Source organism: Phacochoerus africanus, chromosome 1, assembly GCF_016906955.1.
Source record: "Phacochoerus africanus isolate WHEZ1 chromosome 1, ROS_Pafr_v1, whole genome shotgun sequence".
NCBI classification, from domain to species: domain Eukaryota; kingdom Metazoa; phylum Chordata; class Mammalia; order Artiodactyla; family Suidae; genus Phacochoerus; species Phacochoerus africanus.
Window position 1 is genome coordinate 85168314 of NC_062544.1, and position 13885 is coordinate 85182198.

Here is a 13885-nt window from a genome sequence, read left to right on the forward strand (position 1 = left end):
ACTGAAAGTTTAAAATAAAAAGCATCCTTTAAAAAGAAAATCTCGGGAGTTCCCATTGTGGCTCAGCAGTAACAAACCTGACTAGTATCCATGAGGATGTGGGTTAGATCCCTAGCCCTGCTCAGTGGGTTACAGATCCGGCGTTGCCTCAAGCTTTGGTGTAAGCCAAAGACGCAGCTTGGATCTGGCCGCCATATAGGCCAGTAGTGGCAGCAGCTCTGATTCGACCCCTAGCCTGGAAATGTTAATTTGCCGGGGGTGTGGCCCTAAAAAGAAAAAAAATAAAATAAAATCTTTTTTGTAGACTGTGCCACAAAACCAAGAACCAAGTGTTTTCAACTTTGTAGCTCATTAACTTAATACAGTGCCACTCAAGTATTTTAACTGAAACAAAATGTGTTCTTAGTATAAGTCTTAAAGGAATTCTTTCTTTCCACTGCTAAAAAGCTGGGGGTGGGAGGGCCTGGTTTACTCCAGGGTTTTTTTTTTGGGGGGGGGTTGTTTTGTTTTGTTTTTTTAGCCAAGTCTTCCCAATAGCTAATGCTATTACACACTAGCAACATGGTTGTTGAGCTAGTCAACTAAATGCTTTCAGATCATCACCCAGCCTTACCCTGTGCTGCTCTGTATCACAGGAAACAATTTCCCAGGCAACCTTACCTGCTGGCTTCCAGGAAGTTTTGGCCAATGGAGAGGCACTGATGCGAACTGTAACCAAGCTAGTGCCCTGTGTGACTCCTAGGTACACAAGCCTTTCTGGGTCCTGCATTTCTTATTTTTAGGGAATAAACTTCAGCCTCCATGACCTTCCCCAGGTTCCAAAGAGCAGGTTCAAACAGACGCTAATCAGAGAAGGGAGGGGATGCAGAGACCAGAGAGGAGCAATCAAGAAACAATAGTGCAGCTTTGGGGGAGGGGTCTTGGCCCCTCCTCAAGGAATATGGATAACAGTATCTTTGATTTCTTCTACAGAAGTAAACTCCCCAACAAAATGGAAGATGTTAATGAAGCATTCTTTATTCTGGAAAGAACACCACTAGACCACTGAACACCAGCTTTGAAAACATACCAAAGCTTGCCTCTACCCTATTTTTCGTGCATCCCTATTTTTCACTCCCCAAACTATAAAACCACCTCCAATCTCTAAGAGGAGGCACAGTCTTTAAGACATTATCCTGCTGTGACCCTCCTTTGCCTGGCAAAGCAATAAAGCCATTTTTTCTCCTTCACCCCAAACTGTCTCTGAGTTTCTATTTGGTACCAGTGAGCAGAGGCCAAGTTCCGGCAACAGTATCAGAACTAGAACGCAAGAGAGTGAGAATCTGGAGTATTTCTCCTCCACTCTCTCTCCTTCCTAACACATTTGGCAGAAGCTTTGTCTCTTATACTCAGATCTCCCCCAAGAGCCCTGCCCTCTGCTGTCCCAGCCCCCATCTACAGCTCCAACCATGGCACTAATCCTCCCACACAGCCCTGGCTCATCTTCCTCCCATCTTAATGGGATCACAGGGGCTTCCAGGAGTTGCTAATAGCTGGTTTGTTTCACAGACCCTTTTGGTTTCTCAGCACTTACCCTAAATGTAGTTCCTGGACTAAATTTCCTCTTGAAAGACCTAATGTAGTTACTATTCTCTGGATGGATCCTGACTAATTCTCTTTTTAACTGTCATTTAAACATTTGTATCAAATAGTGTAACAAACACCTCAGCATACTAGAGCACAAAAACTTTCAATCTTGAAGAAAACTTACTTCATAAAAATATCCTGAATACAGTTATCTGGGAGTGGGAGAAAAAGAAAGGGAACCATGCATTCAATTCCTAAAAGTAAAAATAAAGAATCTAGCATTTTATTCACACCAAAGTGTTCCTCACTGGAATGAAGTCTTTCCTTAGCTGAAATGTTTGCCTGAATTAAGTCAATCACTCATAATAAAAATGTCACTTTTTAAAAACTTATTTAGTAAAGGGGAAAATTGGAAGGATTAAGGGAGCTGGAGTCACTGCAGGCCAAGACATCTGTTCCAAGGGAAAAAAATGTTAAAGACCTCCTGTCAGTGACTTATCATTCAAATCCACAAAATTCAGTCCTTTTTCAAAACAAACCCAACTGAACTAATCAGTTTAAAAATATACCTTTAAAAATTAATCTTATGTCATAATTTTTAACAGATAATATGTTAAAAGTTGAAAAGAGTTGCTTAAACATAAGGAATAAGGGCACATTTTGTAAACAGTTCCATGTTAACAAATGATTATTACAGGACTTCGAGACTCTCCTTCCATGTAACCACTCATTGACATTCCTTAAATAGTGCCAGCCTCACTCACCATCCATAAAGTATTTCAGGAAATGAAACACTTCTATAATATAGAGAACATATTACTTGTTTATTAATAAACACTATTTCTTAATCACTGAAATAGTTTGTTCTTTACTCTCCATGGAAAAATACTACAACAACAATCCCCGTAATAAAGCAAAAAATCAATTTAAGATTATAGACTTTGGAAGAATGAGTTCTGAAAGAAGGGCCTGACATTCACAGTAAGCATTTCCTGAGCAACTATATGCTGCCAGGCATTTTATGTATATCACCCCATTTTATCTAAAACCCTCTCAGGCAATATCACAGAGGAGATAGAAACCCTTAAAGAGGTTGCACAATTGTTCTAACAAACAGGAGAAGCAAAATTCCAGTTCAGTCTTGTCTGGCTCTAGTGTTTTGTTCTCCCTTGCTTTCTCTGAGCAACATTCCCTGTGGTGATTTCAAGCAAAAAATGAACCAGAGAATTATTCCACACCCCCCAAAAAAAAGGCCACAACAATATAACCATCTCTAACTAGTATTTTAAATTGAATTTAATATCAAACTTTCACACATATTTAATATAAATGATACTTCTTGAATAAATATAAACAGAGATATACTTAGCATTTAAAATATATAAGCTCTACATCTTCTCAGATCCACCTCTTAGAGTATGGACAATAAAAATAAAAATAAACAAATGGGACCTAATCAAACTTAAAAGTTTCTGCACAGCAAAGGAAATCCTAAACAAAACAAAAAGACAACCCACAGAGTGGGAGAAAATCTTTGCAAGTGATTCAACTGACAAGGGATTAATCTCCAAAATTTATAAACACCTTCTGCAGCTCCATACCAAAAAAACAAACAACCCCATCAAAAAATGGGCAGAAGATCTAAACAGACAAGTCTCCAAAGAAGACAGGCAGATGGCCAAAAAACACATGAAAAGATGTTCAACATCACTCATTATTAGAGAAATGCCAATCAAAACCACGATGAGGTACCACCTTACACCAGCCAGAATGGCCATCATCCAAAAGTCTACAAACAAGAAGTGCTGGAGAGGGGGTGGAGAAAAAGGAACCCTAGCACACTGTTGGTGGGATTGTAAATTGGTGCAACCACTGTGGAAAACAGTATGGGGAGATTCCTCAGAAAACTAAACATAGAACTCCCATTTGACCCAGCAATCCCACTCCTGGGCATCTATCCAGAGAAAACCACGACTCACAAAGACACATGTACTCCGACGTTCATTGCAGCACTATTTACAATAGCCAAAACATGGAAACAACCTAAATGTCCATCAACAGAGGAGTGGATCAAGAAGATGTAGTACAAATATACAATGGAATATTACTCAGCCATTAAAAGGAACGAAATACCAGCATTTTTAGCAACATGGATGGACCCAGAAATTATCATACTAAGTGAAGTCAGCCATACAATGAGACACCAACATCAAATTCTTTCACTGACATGTGGAATTTGAAAAAAGCACAGACAGAACTTCTTTGCAGAACAGATGCTGACTCACAGACATTGAAAAACTTATGGTCTCTGGAGGAGACAGTTTGGGGGGTGAGGGGATGTGCTTGAGTTATGGGATGGAAATCCTGTGAAATTGGATTGTTATGATCATTATATAACCACAGATGTGATAAATTCATTTGAGTAATAAAAAAATAAAAAATATATACAAGCTCTGCAAGGACTTACCTCAAAAAGATTGTAATTACTAATTAATGAACAAACATTTCTCACTGATGCAAAAGGCCTAAAATTTTTTTAAATGCTGGAAGGAATCTACTAAACTGACCTCACAAACTACTAACATGCAATTAGAACAACAGTCTAGAACTCAACCAAGTGCCAACGGGACATGAGTGCTTTTTTTCTCTTCATCTCCAAACTGAAAGAAGAAAAAGTTACCAAGAAAAATAAAAGAGGAAAGAAAAGACATCACATGCCCCTAGGTTTTCTCTAAAGTGGTTGGTTTCCCTAAACATGGTTCACGGGGATTATTTTCATTAATGTACTTTCATCATTGTGGTCAAACACCATTTTAATAAAAATTAAATCCTACCATTTCTAACCATTTTTAATTGTAAAATTCAATAGCATTAAGTATATTCACCAAGTTGTGCTCCAAACACCATGATTCATTTTCAGAACCTTTCACCACCCCAAATGGAAACTCTGTACCTACTGAAACAAAACTCCCTATTACCCCCTCCCTGATTCCTGGTAACCTGTAATTGATTTTTTACAATAATACTTTATAAACATATACAAAAGAATATATTATATTCTATATAAATGACCCAGACTCAAATTATCTAATTTTTCTATATTTATTCACCTATCCCAAGCTTCCTATCATTTTACCCCAACTTACTTAAAAAATACAAAAACTAATGACTTTTCACGTCAGGAGTTCCCGTCGTGGCGCAGCAGAAATGAATCCAACTAGGAACCATGAATTTGCAGGTTAGATCCCTTGGCCTCGCTCAGTGGGTTAAGGATCTGGCATTGCCATGAGCTGTAGTGTAGGTCACAGACGGGGCTCAGATCTGGCGTTGCTGTGGCTCTGGCATAGGCTGATTCGAACCCTAGCCTGGGAACCTCCATATGCAGTGGGTGAGGCCCTAAAAAGACAAAAACAAAAAACAAAAAAAACCCAAAAAAACACAATGTCATCACTGCTAACAATATTAACAATAAACCCTTGGTATCATCAAATATGGAAATTTTATAAATACGATCAACTCAATTATGAAAAATATTCGTTTTCACCAAATCTCATGGATCTTCTCGATACAGCAATGATTTCTGAATAACTTTTCTTTCTTTTTTTTTTGTCTTTTCAGGGCTGCACCCGAGGCAAATGGAGGTTCCCAGGCTAGGGATCCAGTTGCAGCTGTAGCCGCTGACCTACATCACAGCCACAGTAACATGGGATCCAAGCCACGTCTGCAACCTACACCACAACTCATGGCAACACCAGATCCTTAAATCCACTGAGCAAGGCCAGGGATCAAACCTGCATCCTCATGGATGCTGGTCAGATTCATTTCCACTGAGCCACGATGGGATCTCCTGAATAATTTCTTAAAAGATAACTAACATTCAAAGCTAAAAATATGCAGGGTTTCAACTGAAAGCTTTCTGCAAAATTCTATAGTAGCCACCCCCATCACTATGCTATCGAGTAGACTATGCTGTTTTCCACTCAAAATCTAGAATGTTATTTAGTATTTCATAAATGCAGTTTTCCTCAGCAAACACCATGAAAATAACCTAATAAAACCTGAAAGCATTTATTTTATATAAGCAAAGAATTAGAAAAGTCTATTTATCTGGTGTTAACGAGATGAACTTAAAATTGGATTGCTTTGTTTAACCTATCAGTGTTCTTAACAGTGCTGTAGAATGTGAAGACATGATTTTACCTAAAAAATCTCTTTGGTTTTGCAAAAAAGTCAAACTACAGAACTAAAGAGATATATGAGTAAACTCTTATACATCATATTAGTAATTTTTATTTCTATGAAGAATGACACTGATTCACACAGAGCTTGATATCATAAAAAAAAAACTCATTTTCAAAATATAGACGATTGGAAGAGATAGAAGACAAAAAAACCGAGGCTCAAATTTAATGTAATAATTTTTTCACATCATCCGACCACTAGTTAAAAAAAAATTACCAGCCTGTGGAATATAAACAACCAAAGCTAAGTATGTGAAATACAAAGCCAAATGTAAACAATGGGGAAAAAAGTCTGCCAGAGTTTTATACAGTGTCTTTTCTAATCCCATATTTTTACTAATACAAAACATATCAGTTTAGAAAGTATAATCTTAACGTTCTTTAAAGTTTATTATAAGGGATTGCCCCCAAGATGAAAAGCAGCACTGTACAAAACCAACATGATGTAACTGCACAAAAATTTGCTGCTGCTCAATTTCTACATCAAATGAATGTCTAAATAAAGAAAACTGAAATATATAAGATGTTTAATACAAAGTATTTGTGCATGTGCATATTTAAAGTTGTGTCACCATCTTTACTCAATTTATTTTCAAAGTATTTGATTGAAAATCCTAAACTTTGTGAAAGAAATTTCTGATTTGTTTTTAGTTTTTGTCTCCGTAACTTGAATAAACCCAAAAGCTACAAATATATCATAACCAACATTCTAAAATTGATGTCAAGTTCCAAAAAAAAAAAACTTCTGAACTAGCTTCCTTATAAAATTTTTTTTAATTTTGCTATGAAGTAAGAAGAGTGGTTTAAAAATGCAGTCAGCTAATGTATTATAGTTGTCCCTACTCAATGAGGGGAAACTGAATAAAGAATTAAAAAATAGAAAATAATTTGTGAGGTATATGATTCCACATTATAAAAGATTCTATTTCATGTGGACTATAAATAAAAAGCAGAGAAAGAAAATCTAGACCCAAATATTTTTAGAAGTTAGATTTTTCAATTCAAACAACAGTAGTTAGAGTTCTCTGATAGCTCTTATTTTAAATTATGGGAGGCCAGTGAACTTCTGAAAACTAAAGCATAAAGTTTTAAGCACACAGTTTATAACCATTTTTTGGACAGAACTCCTAAACTTTATTTAACCTTGGGAGACAGATATATAAATATATAGATATACAGACATATAGTTATAGACATGGAGAGACACAGATTGTGTGTGTGTTGCATCTGGTAACCTTTTTAACTTCATATAGCAAGTCACTGATTTGATCTTTCCTTCTTACCTGCCATGAAGATGAAAGCTGCCTAACCTGTAGAAGGCAAGCACAGCTGATCTGATGCAAAGTTAACCACCAAATCAACAGGAGAAGCCAAATTCTGACAATTCCTAACTTCAAAAAAATTTTCTCTTCCTTTCAGTGCCCATGACTCTTTTACATGAAAACAATGATCAACTTTGTATCATTTATACAGTAAACAATTTCAAATTCCTTGCCAGATTTAATTCACTTTTCTGTCACTCAACAGTAACAATGAGTTGGGAACCCACTAAGATCCACAGACTGTACTCGGCTTTTTACAAACATTATTCCCCACGATACACCTGCAAGGTAGTTGCATCCTCATTTTACAGAGAAGAAAACTAAGTGTCAGAAGGGTTAAATCACTTGACCAAGACCAAATTACTAAAAGGTGGAGCCAGATTCTAATCTAGGTGCATTAGGCCAATTTAAGGGCTGTTTGATATTCCCACCATTCTATACACTCTTTATACTAACCTTGTTCATGGGTTAAAAAATTATCTCCTGCTATCTGTTTTTTCCAGAAATTTGTATTTGGGATTGAGGAATAAAATATATTTTCAGGAGTCATTTTTACAAATACCAAAATACAATTTTCTCAAATTCTTCTTGGCTTAACTTTTAATATTTAAAATATGCATATTAAAAGTTACATTAATGATTAAGACTTAAAGGTTTGCACTGATCACTGCAGTTTCCTACAGCATTGAAGATTCTAAACAGAGCAAAGATCCAAAAGTTGGAGTATTATATTGGTAAAAAAATTGCCAAACATTATCTCTGTTTACTAAGTATAAACACACCAATTTTCTAAGAAAATACGATGTGAAGCTCAGAACTGCTTAGTTCTATTATAATCCTTCATTCTAAATACTAGAACCAATCAGAAAATATATCCATATATTTTCTTCACAACCAGAGAATAGTATTTTACAATCTGTCTGATATTATTTCACTCTTGAAATGTTTTTTCACTGGGAATCGAATTCTAAGCTGGCAATTTTTCACCAGCACACTGAGATACCTTCCCACCGTTTTCTGACTTCAATTTCTGTTCCTGAGCTGTCAGTGTAACTGCCAGGCTACCTTAAAGGTAATCTGTCTTTTGTTCGCTGCCAACTTTTAAGATGTTCTCTTTGTTGCTGGCTCTCTCTGTACCATTATGATGTGTCTAGATGTTTATTTCCTTTTAGCTATTCTGCTTGTACGTCTCTGAACTTATTCAATTTGTGGACTGGAATTTTTCATTAGTTCTGGAAAATCCTTAGCTATTATATCTTCAAACATTGCCTCTCCCATCATTTCCCTCTTCCACAATTAGAAAACTAAATACTGTTATAACTTCTCATTCTGTGTTCTATAAATCTTAATTCCTTTCTTTTTACCCATTCCTTGTCTTTCTGTGCTACATTCTGAGTAATTTCTATGTTCAGTTCATTAATTTCATTAATTGTCTTTAGTTGTATTTAATCTACTATTAACTATACCTACTGAATTTTTGTTATAATTCGTATTTTTTATTTCTAGAAGTCTTGTTCAAGTCTTTTTCAAATCTACTAAATGTCTCATCCCCTGCAGGTAGTCCATCTTTTTGTAAATATAATAAACAGCTGCTTAATAACTGCTGTCTGGTAATTCCAAAATCTGAAGTTTCTGAGGGTCTACTTCTGTTAACTCTTGCTACTGCTTCTCATTCATGGGGATTTGTTTCCGTGAGCGGTTCATTATATTCTATTGTGATCTATTTCTTGGGAAAAGGATTTGGGGGAATTCCCTAGGACGAAAGGTAAAATGTATTCTACCTGAGAGGACTTTCATTTGCTTCTCCCAGGAATCTAGAACCACTTAAAATTCACAACTTAAGATAAGGTTTGTAGCACCCAGGTGACACTGAATATGGGCTGCAAATCAACAAGAGGAATAGGGATCTTTTTCAGGCCCAAGAAAACAATTCTTGCAGCCTCCTGTGAGCAAGAGCATGTGAAGGATTTTAATCTTGGTTTAAACATATTCTATAAACATAGCTCTTTGGAGTCTCAGTTTTTTAAGTAAGGAATTTCCAATTAGACTACTCCTTGGAGTCCTCCTTAATTTCTATACCTTGTGAGCCCTTCAAGACCAAAGTAAAAGTTCCCTAGAATATGGCAAATATCCTCAAAGGAAATGCAGTTTTAATATTCTGCTTACTTTCCTGAATTCCTACTTTCATGTAGATTTTGGCCTGTTGATGTCTTATTGTCATGTTAGCTCTTAAGAGGTGAAAAAAAATTTTTTTTCTAGTATTTCTTTTCAAGGAGTTACTCTGTCCATATAACCTAGTTGACTATATTATCCTATTTTCAATTTTAAAAGGTTGCTTATTTTTATACTTCAATCACTAAAAGTTTCATTTTGTGGGGGAGTGTAACATTGACAATAAGAAACAATTTGTTTTTATTCACCTTGATTTTCTGGAACTGTTTACAACAAAAATTTTCCAAACCCCAAAACATATCAATTCCTTTATATCCTAAAACAATTAGAGATGGACAAGATTCTGAAATTAATGCCCAAAACAGACGTCTTTTTAACTAAGAAATTTATTAGTCTACCAATTTTTCCCTACTAGAAACAGGCATAATATACAAAAATTCTATATCTGACAAAACTCCTAGAAGATGACCAGAATTTTAAGAAGATAACAAATAAGGGAGAACTAAATTAAACTTTGTTTCTGCCAGAGTTCCCTTCGTGGCTCGGCAGTTAATGAACCTAACTAGGATCCATGAGAATGCAGGTTCAATCCCTGGCCTTGCTCAGTGGGCTAAGGATCTGCTGTTGCTGTGAGCTGTGGTGTAGGTCACAGACATGGCTCTGATCTGGTGTTGCTGTGGCTGTGGCATAGGCCGACAGCTGTGGCTCCTATTTGACCTCTAGCCTAGGAACTTCCATATACTGCAGGTTCAGCCCTAAAAAAAGCAAAAAAAAAAAAATTGTTTTTGTCAAGAAAGAAAATCGTAAAGAAAAAGACTAATATATGGAACTACATAAAAATGTAATAATTCTTCATATGAATTTTTTAGAAGTATACGCAAAATTGAAAGACAAAATTGAGGATACTTACAATATATGTAATAGAGTCAAAATCTATAACATACAAAAAGCTCTTCAAAATCATTAAGAAAATAAACACCTCCCAAAATGGACAAAGGACATAAATAGGCACTAAAGTAGTAATAAAAGCAACCTATCAACTTTTACCATTAGGTTAACAAAAACCAATGATTTACAATTCCTTCTGATAGCAAGGTTACGGGCAAATGTAATTTATACCCTGCATTAAAAGTTGGGGTACAAATTAATATTATCTATTAGGCAGTTTGGCAATAGGTATCAAAAATCTAAATTATACATACCCTTAGATACAATAATCTCACTACTAGACATATATTTAGGAATATAACATCAATGCATGAGGACTTATGAAATACAAAAGTTAAAAATAAAACACAAAACTAGTTAAAAAGGAGTTCTAGGCACACTTAAAACTTAAAAACTAAGAAACCATACAAATAAAAACAAAGAAATATAATTATTGTTTAAGAATAGTAATCAAAGTTACTTTTTAAAATTCCACTTTATATTGTACTTTTTAAAAACTGATCATATTATTACCATGATTCTTTGGAGACTGAAAGCCTAGACAAACTCATCCAATAATTTTTATAGTTTTTTGTCTGTTTGTTAGGTCTGTGTAGTGGATTAAACATGGTCACACATTTCTGTCACTTTCTCCACCAGAAAAGTGAGTTTAATTCTCTTCCCATTGAATGTGGGGTGACTGTCTATTTAACAAAAAAAATACAGCAGAAGTAACACTCATCAATTTTTAGCCTAATTCTTAAGAGCACTGCATGCTTCCACTTCCTACCTCTTAGAATGTTTGTTCTTAGGACACTCATTCTCAGAGTCCATCAGTCATACCCAGACTACATGGACAGGCCTCATGTAGAGCTCCCATGACAGCAGGTAGCATTAAATGCCAACCATGTTGAGTGAGCCATCTTAGAAGTGGAAAGAAACTACAACCTCCAATGAGCTGACACTAAGGGAAACAGAAATAAACCTTCCCCATCAAGTTGTATACAAAGTATATAAAAACATAAGCAACTAAATATTACTGTTGTCTTAAGCTAGTGAGGTTTGGAGTGACTTATCACACAGCAGCTAATAACTGGAATAGCACTGCTGTATTTTCAGCACCTAGAACGGTACCTGTATGGGATGTCTACTTTTAAAAGGCACAGCACCAGGAGTATGAGTAAATTTGATGTATATGGCCTTGGAGCTCACAGAGCAGTCAAAAGATGGACACTGACTATTAGGTAAAAAGACAGCTATAATATATAATAAATGTTATGAAGTGGTATAGGTTATTTGGCCAAACAGGAAAGACACAACACAGACTTGGTGGTTTAAGGAAGCTTTCTGAAGCAGTAGCATTTAAGCTGAGACCAAACAAGAGTCAGTGAGAGAAAATATTCCAAGTTTGAGGGGAGCAAAATCATAAACAACTCTAAAAATTCAAAGACTTCAGTACTTTATAATGAAATCACAGAATATATGGGAGGCAGGAGGCATAAGACTAAGAAATAGGTGATGGAGAGCACAGATGGTCCACATGTAAGCGGGTTCCCTGCATATTCCATCCGGGGCTGCAAGGAATCTGCACATGTATGGACTTCGGTATCTGCTAGGGGTCCCTGAACCAACCCTCCACGTATACCAAAGGGTGACTGCACTGAAGGGGTTTAAAATATAGTGTAAGGGAATCAGACAAGGGCTTAAAAAGATCACTAGGCTATAGGGCCTAAACAGCAAATAAATAAATAAATAATAAACCTTTCTGGTAGGCAATTTGGCCAAGTATAACAAAACTATTAAACATGGAAATATCTTTGACCTGCTAATTCCACCCAACATAATTTTTCCTCAATAAACAATAATGCCTAGGCACAAAGGATATTAGCTACAATAATGTTCAGTGTATCATGGCATGTCATAAATATTGAGAGCAATCTAGGTGTCCAAGAATGGAGGACTACTTACAGTTCATTCATTCACTGAAATAGTATGGAGTGACCAAAAGGTATGTGCAAGAGTAATAACAGTAGTAATATAAAACATTAAATGAAAACCAAATAAGGGAGTTCCTGTTGTGGCTCAGCAGTGATGGACCTGACCAGGATCCATGAGGATGCAGGTTCAATCCCTGACCATGCTCAGTGGGTTATAGAGCATGGCCGTGGGCTGTGGTGTAGGTTGCTAATGTGGCTCAGATCTGGCCTTGATATGGCTGTGGCATAGGCCAGCAGTTGTAGCTCCAGTTTGACCCCTGACGTGAGAACTTCCATATGCCATGGGTGCAATCCTAAAAAAAAAAAAAAAAAAGGAAGAAAAACAGATGCAAGCAACAAAATGGTATGAATTACTTTTAGTTTAGAAAAACAGGTCTACAGGTAGGGTTCATCCCAGGCTCACAAGGATGGTTCAACATACGCAAATCAATCAGCATCATACACTGCATTAACAAAAGAAAAGACAAAAATCATATGATCATCTCAAAAGACGCAGAAAAAGCATTTGACAAAGTCCAACATCCATTCATGATCAAGACCCTCGCCAAAGTGGGTATAGAGGGTACATTCCTAAATATAATCAAAGCCATTTATGACAAACCCACAGCAAATATAATACTCAATGGGGAAAAACTGAAAGCCTTCTCACTCCAATCTGGAACAAGACAGGGATGCCCACCCTCACCACTGTTATTCAGCATAGTTTTAGAAGGCCTAGCCACAGCAATTAGACAAACAAAAGAAATAAAAGGTATCCATATAGGAAGAGAAGAGATAAAAAAAACCATCACTGTACGCAGACATGATACTATACATAGAAAACCCTAAGGACTCAACCCAAAAACTACTTGAACTGATTAACAAATTCAGCAAAGTAGCAGGACATAAGATTAACATTCAGAAGTCAGTCGCATTTCTGTATACCAGCAATGAAATATTAGAAAAGGAATACAAAAATATGATACCTTTTAAAATTGCACCTCACAAAATCAAATACCTCAGAATACACCTGACCAAGGAGGTAAAGGTCTTATATGCTGAGAACTATAAAACCATAATCAGGAGTTCCCGTCGTGGCGCAGTGGTTAACGAATCCGACTAGGAACCATGAGGTTGCTGGTTCGGTCCCTGCCCTTGCTCAGTGGGTTAACGATCCGGCGTTGCGTGAGCTGTGGTGTAGGTTGCAGACGCGGCTCGGATCCCGAGTTGCTGTGGCTCTGGCGTAGGCCGGTGGCTACACCTCCGATTCGACCCCTAGCCTGGGAACCTCCATATGCCGCGGGAGCAGCCCAAGAAATAGCAAAAAAGACAAAAAAAAAAAAACCATAATCAAAGAAATCAAAGAAGATGTAAAGAAATTGAAAGATATTCCATGTTTATGGATTGGAAAAATCAATATTGTAAAAATGGCCATACTACCCAAAGAAATCTACAGATTCAATGCAATCTCTATCGAATTACCCATGACATTTTTCACAGAACTAGAACAAACAATCCAAACATTTATATGGAACAGAATCACCAAAGCAATCCTGAGAAACAAAAACCAAGCAGGAGGCATAACTTTCCCAGACTTCAAGAAATATTGCAAAGCCACAGTCATCAAAACAGTGTGGTACTGGTATCAAAACAGACAGACAGACCAATGGAACAGAAGAGA

The 13885-nt window shown here is 36.5% G+C and overlaps 1 protein-coding gene across 4 annotated transcripts in view; it reads right to left on the reverse strand.

Moving 5' to 3' along the window:
- TBC1D5 (TBC1 domain family member 5) overlaps positions 1-13885 on the reverse strand; it is a 537689-nt gene that overhangs the window by 507985 nt on the left and 15819 nt on the right. The gene's annotated exons all lie outside the window — the stretch shown is intronic.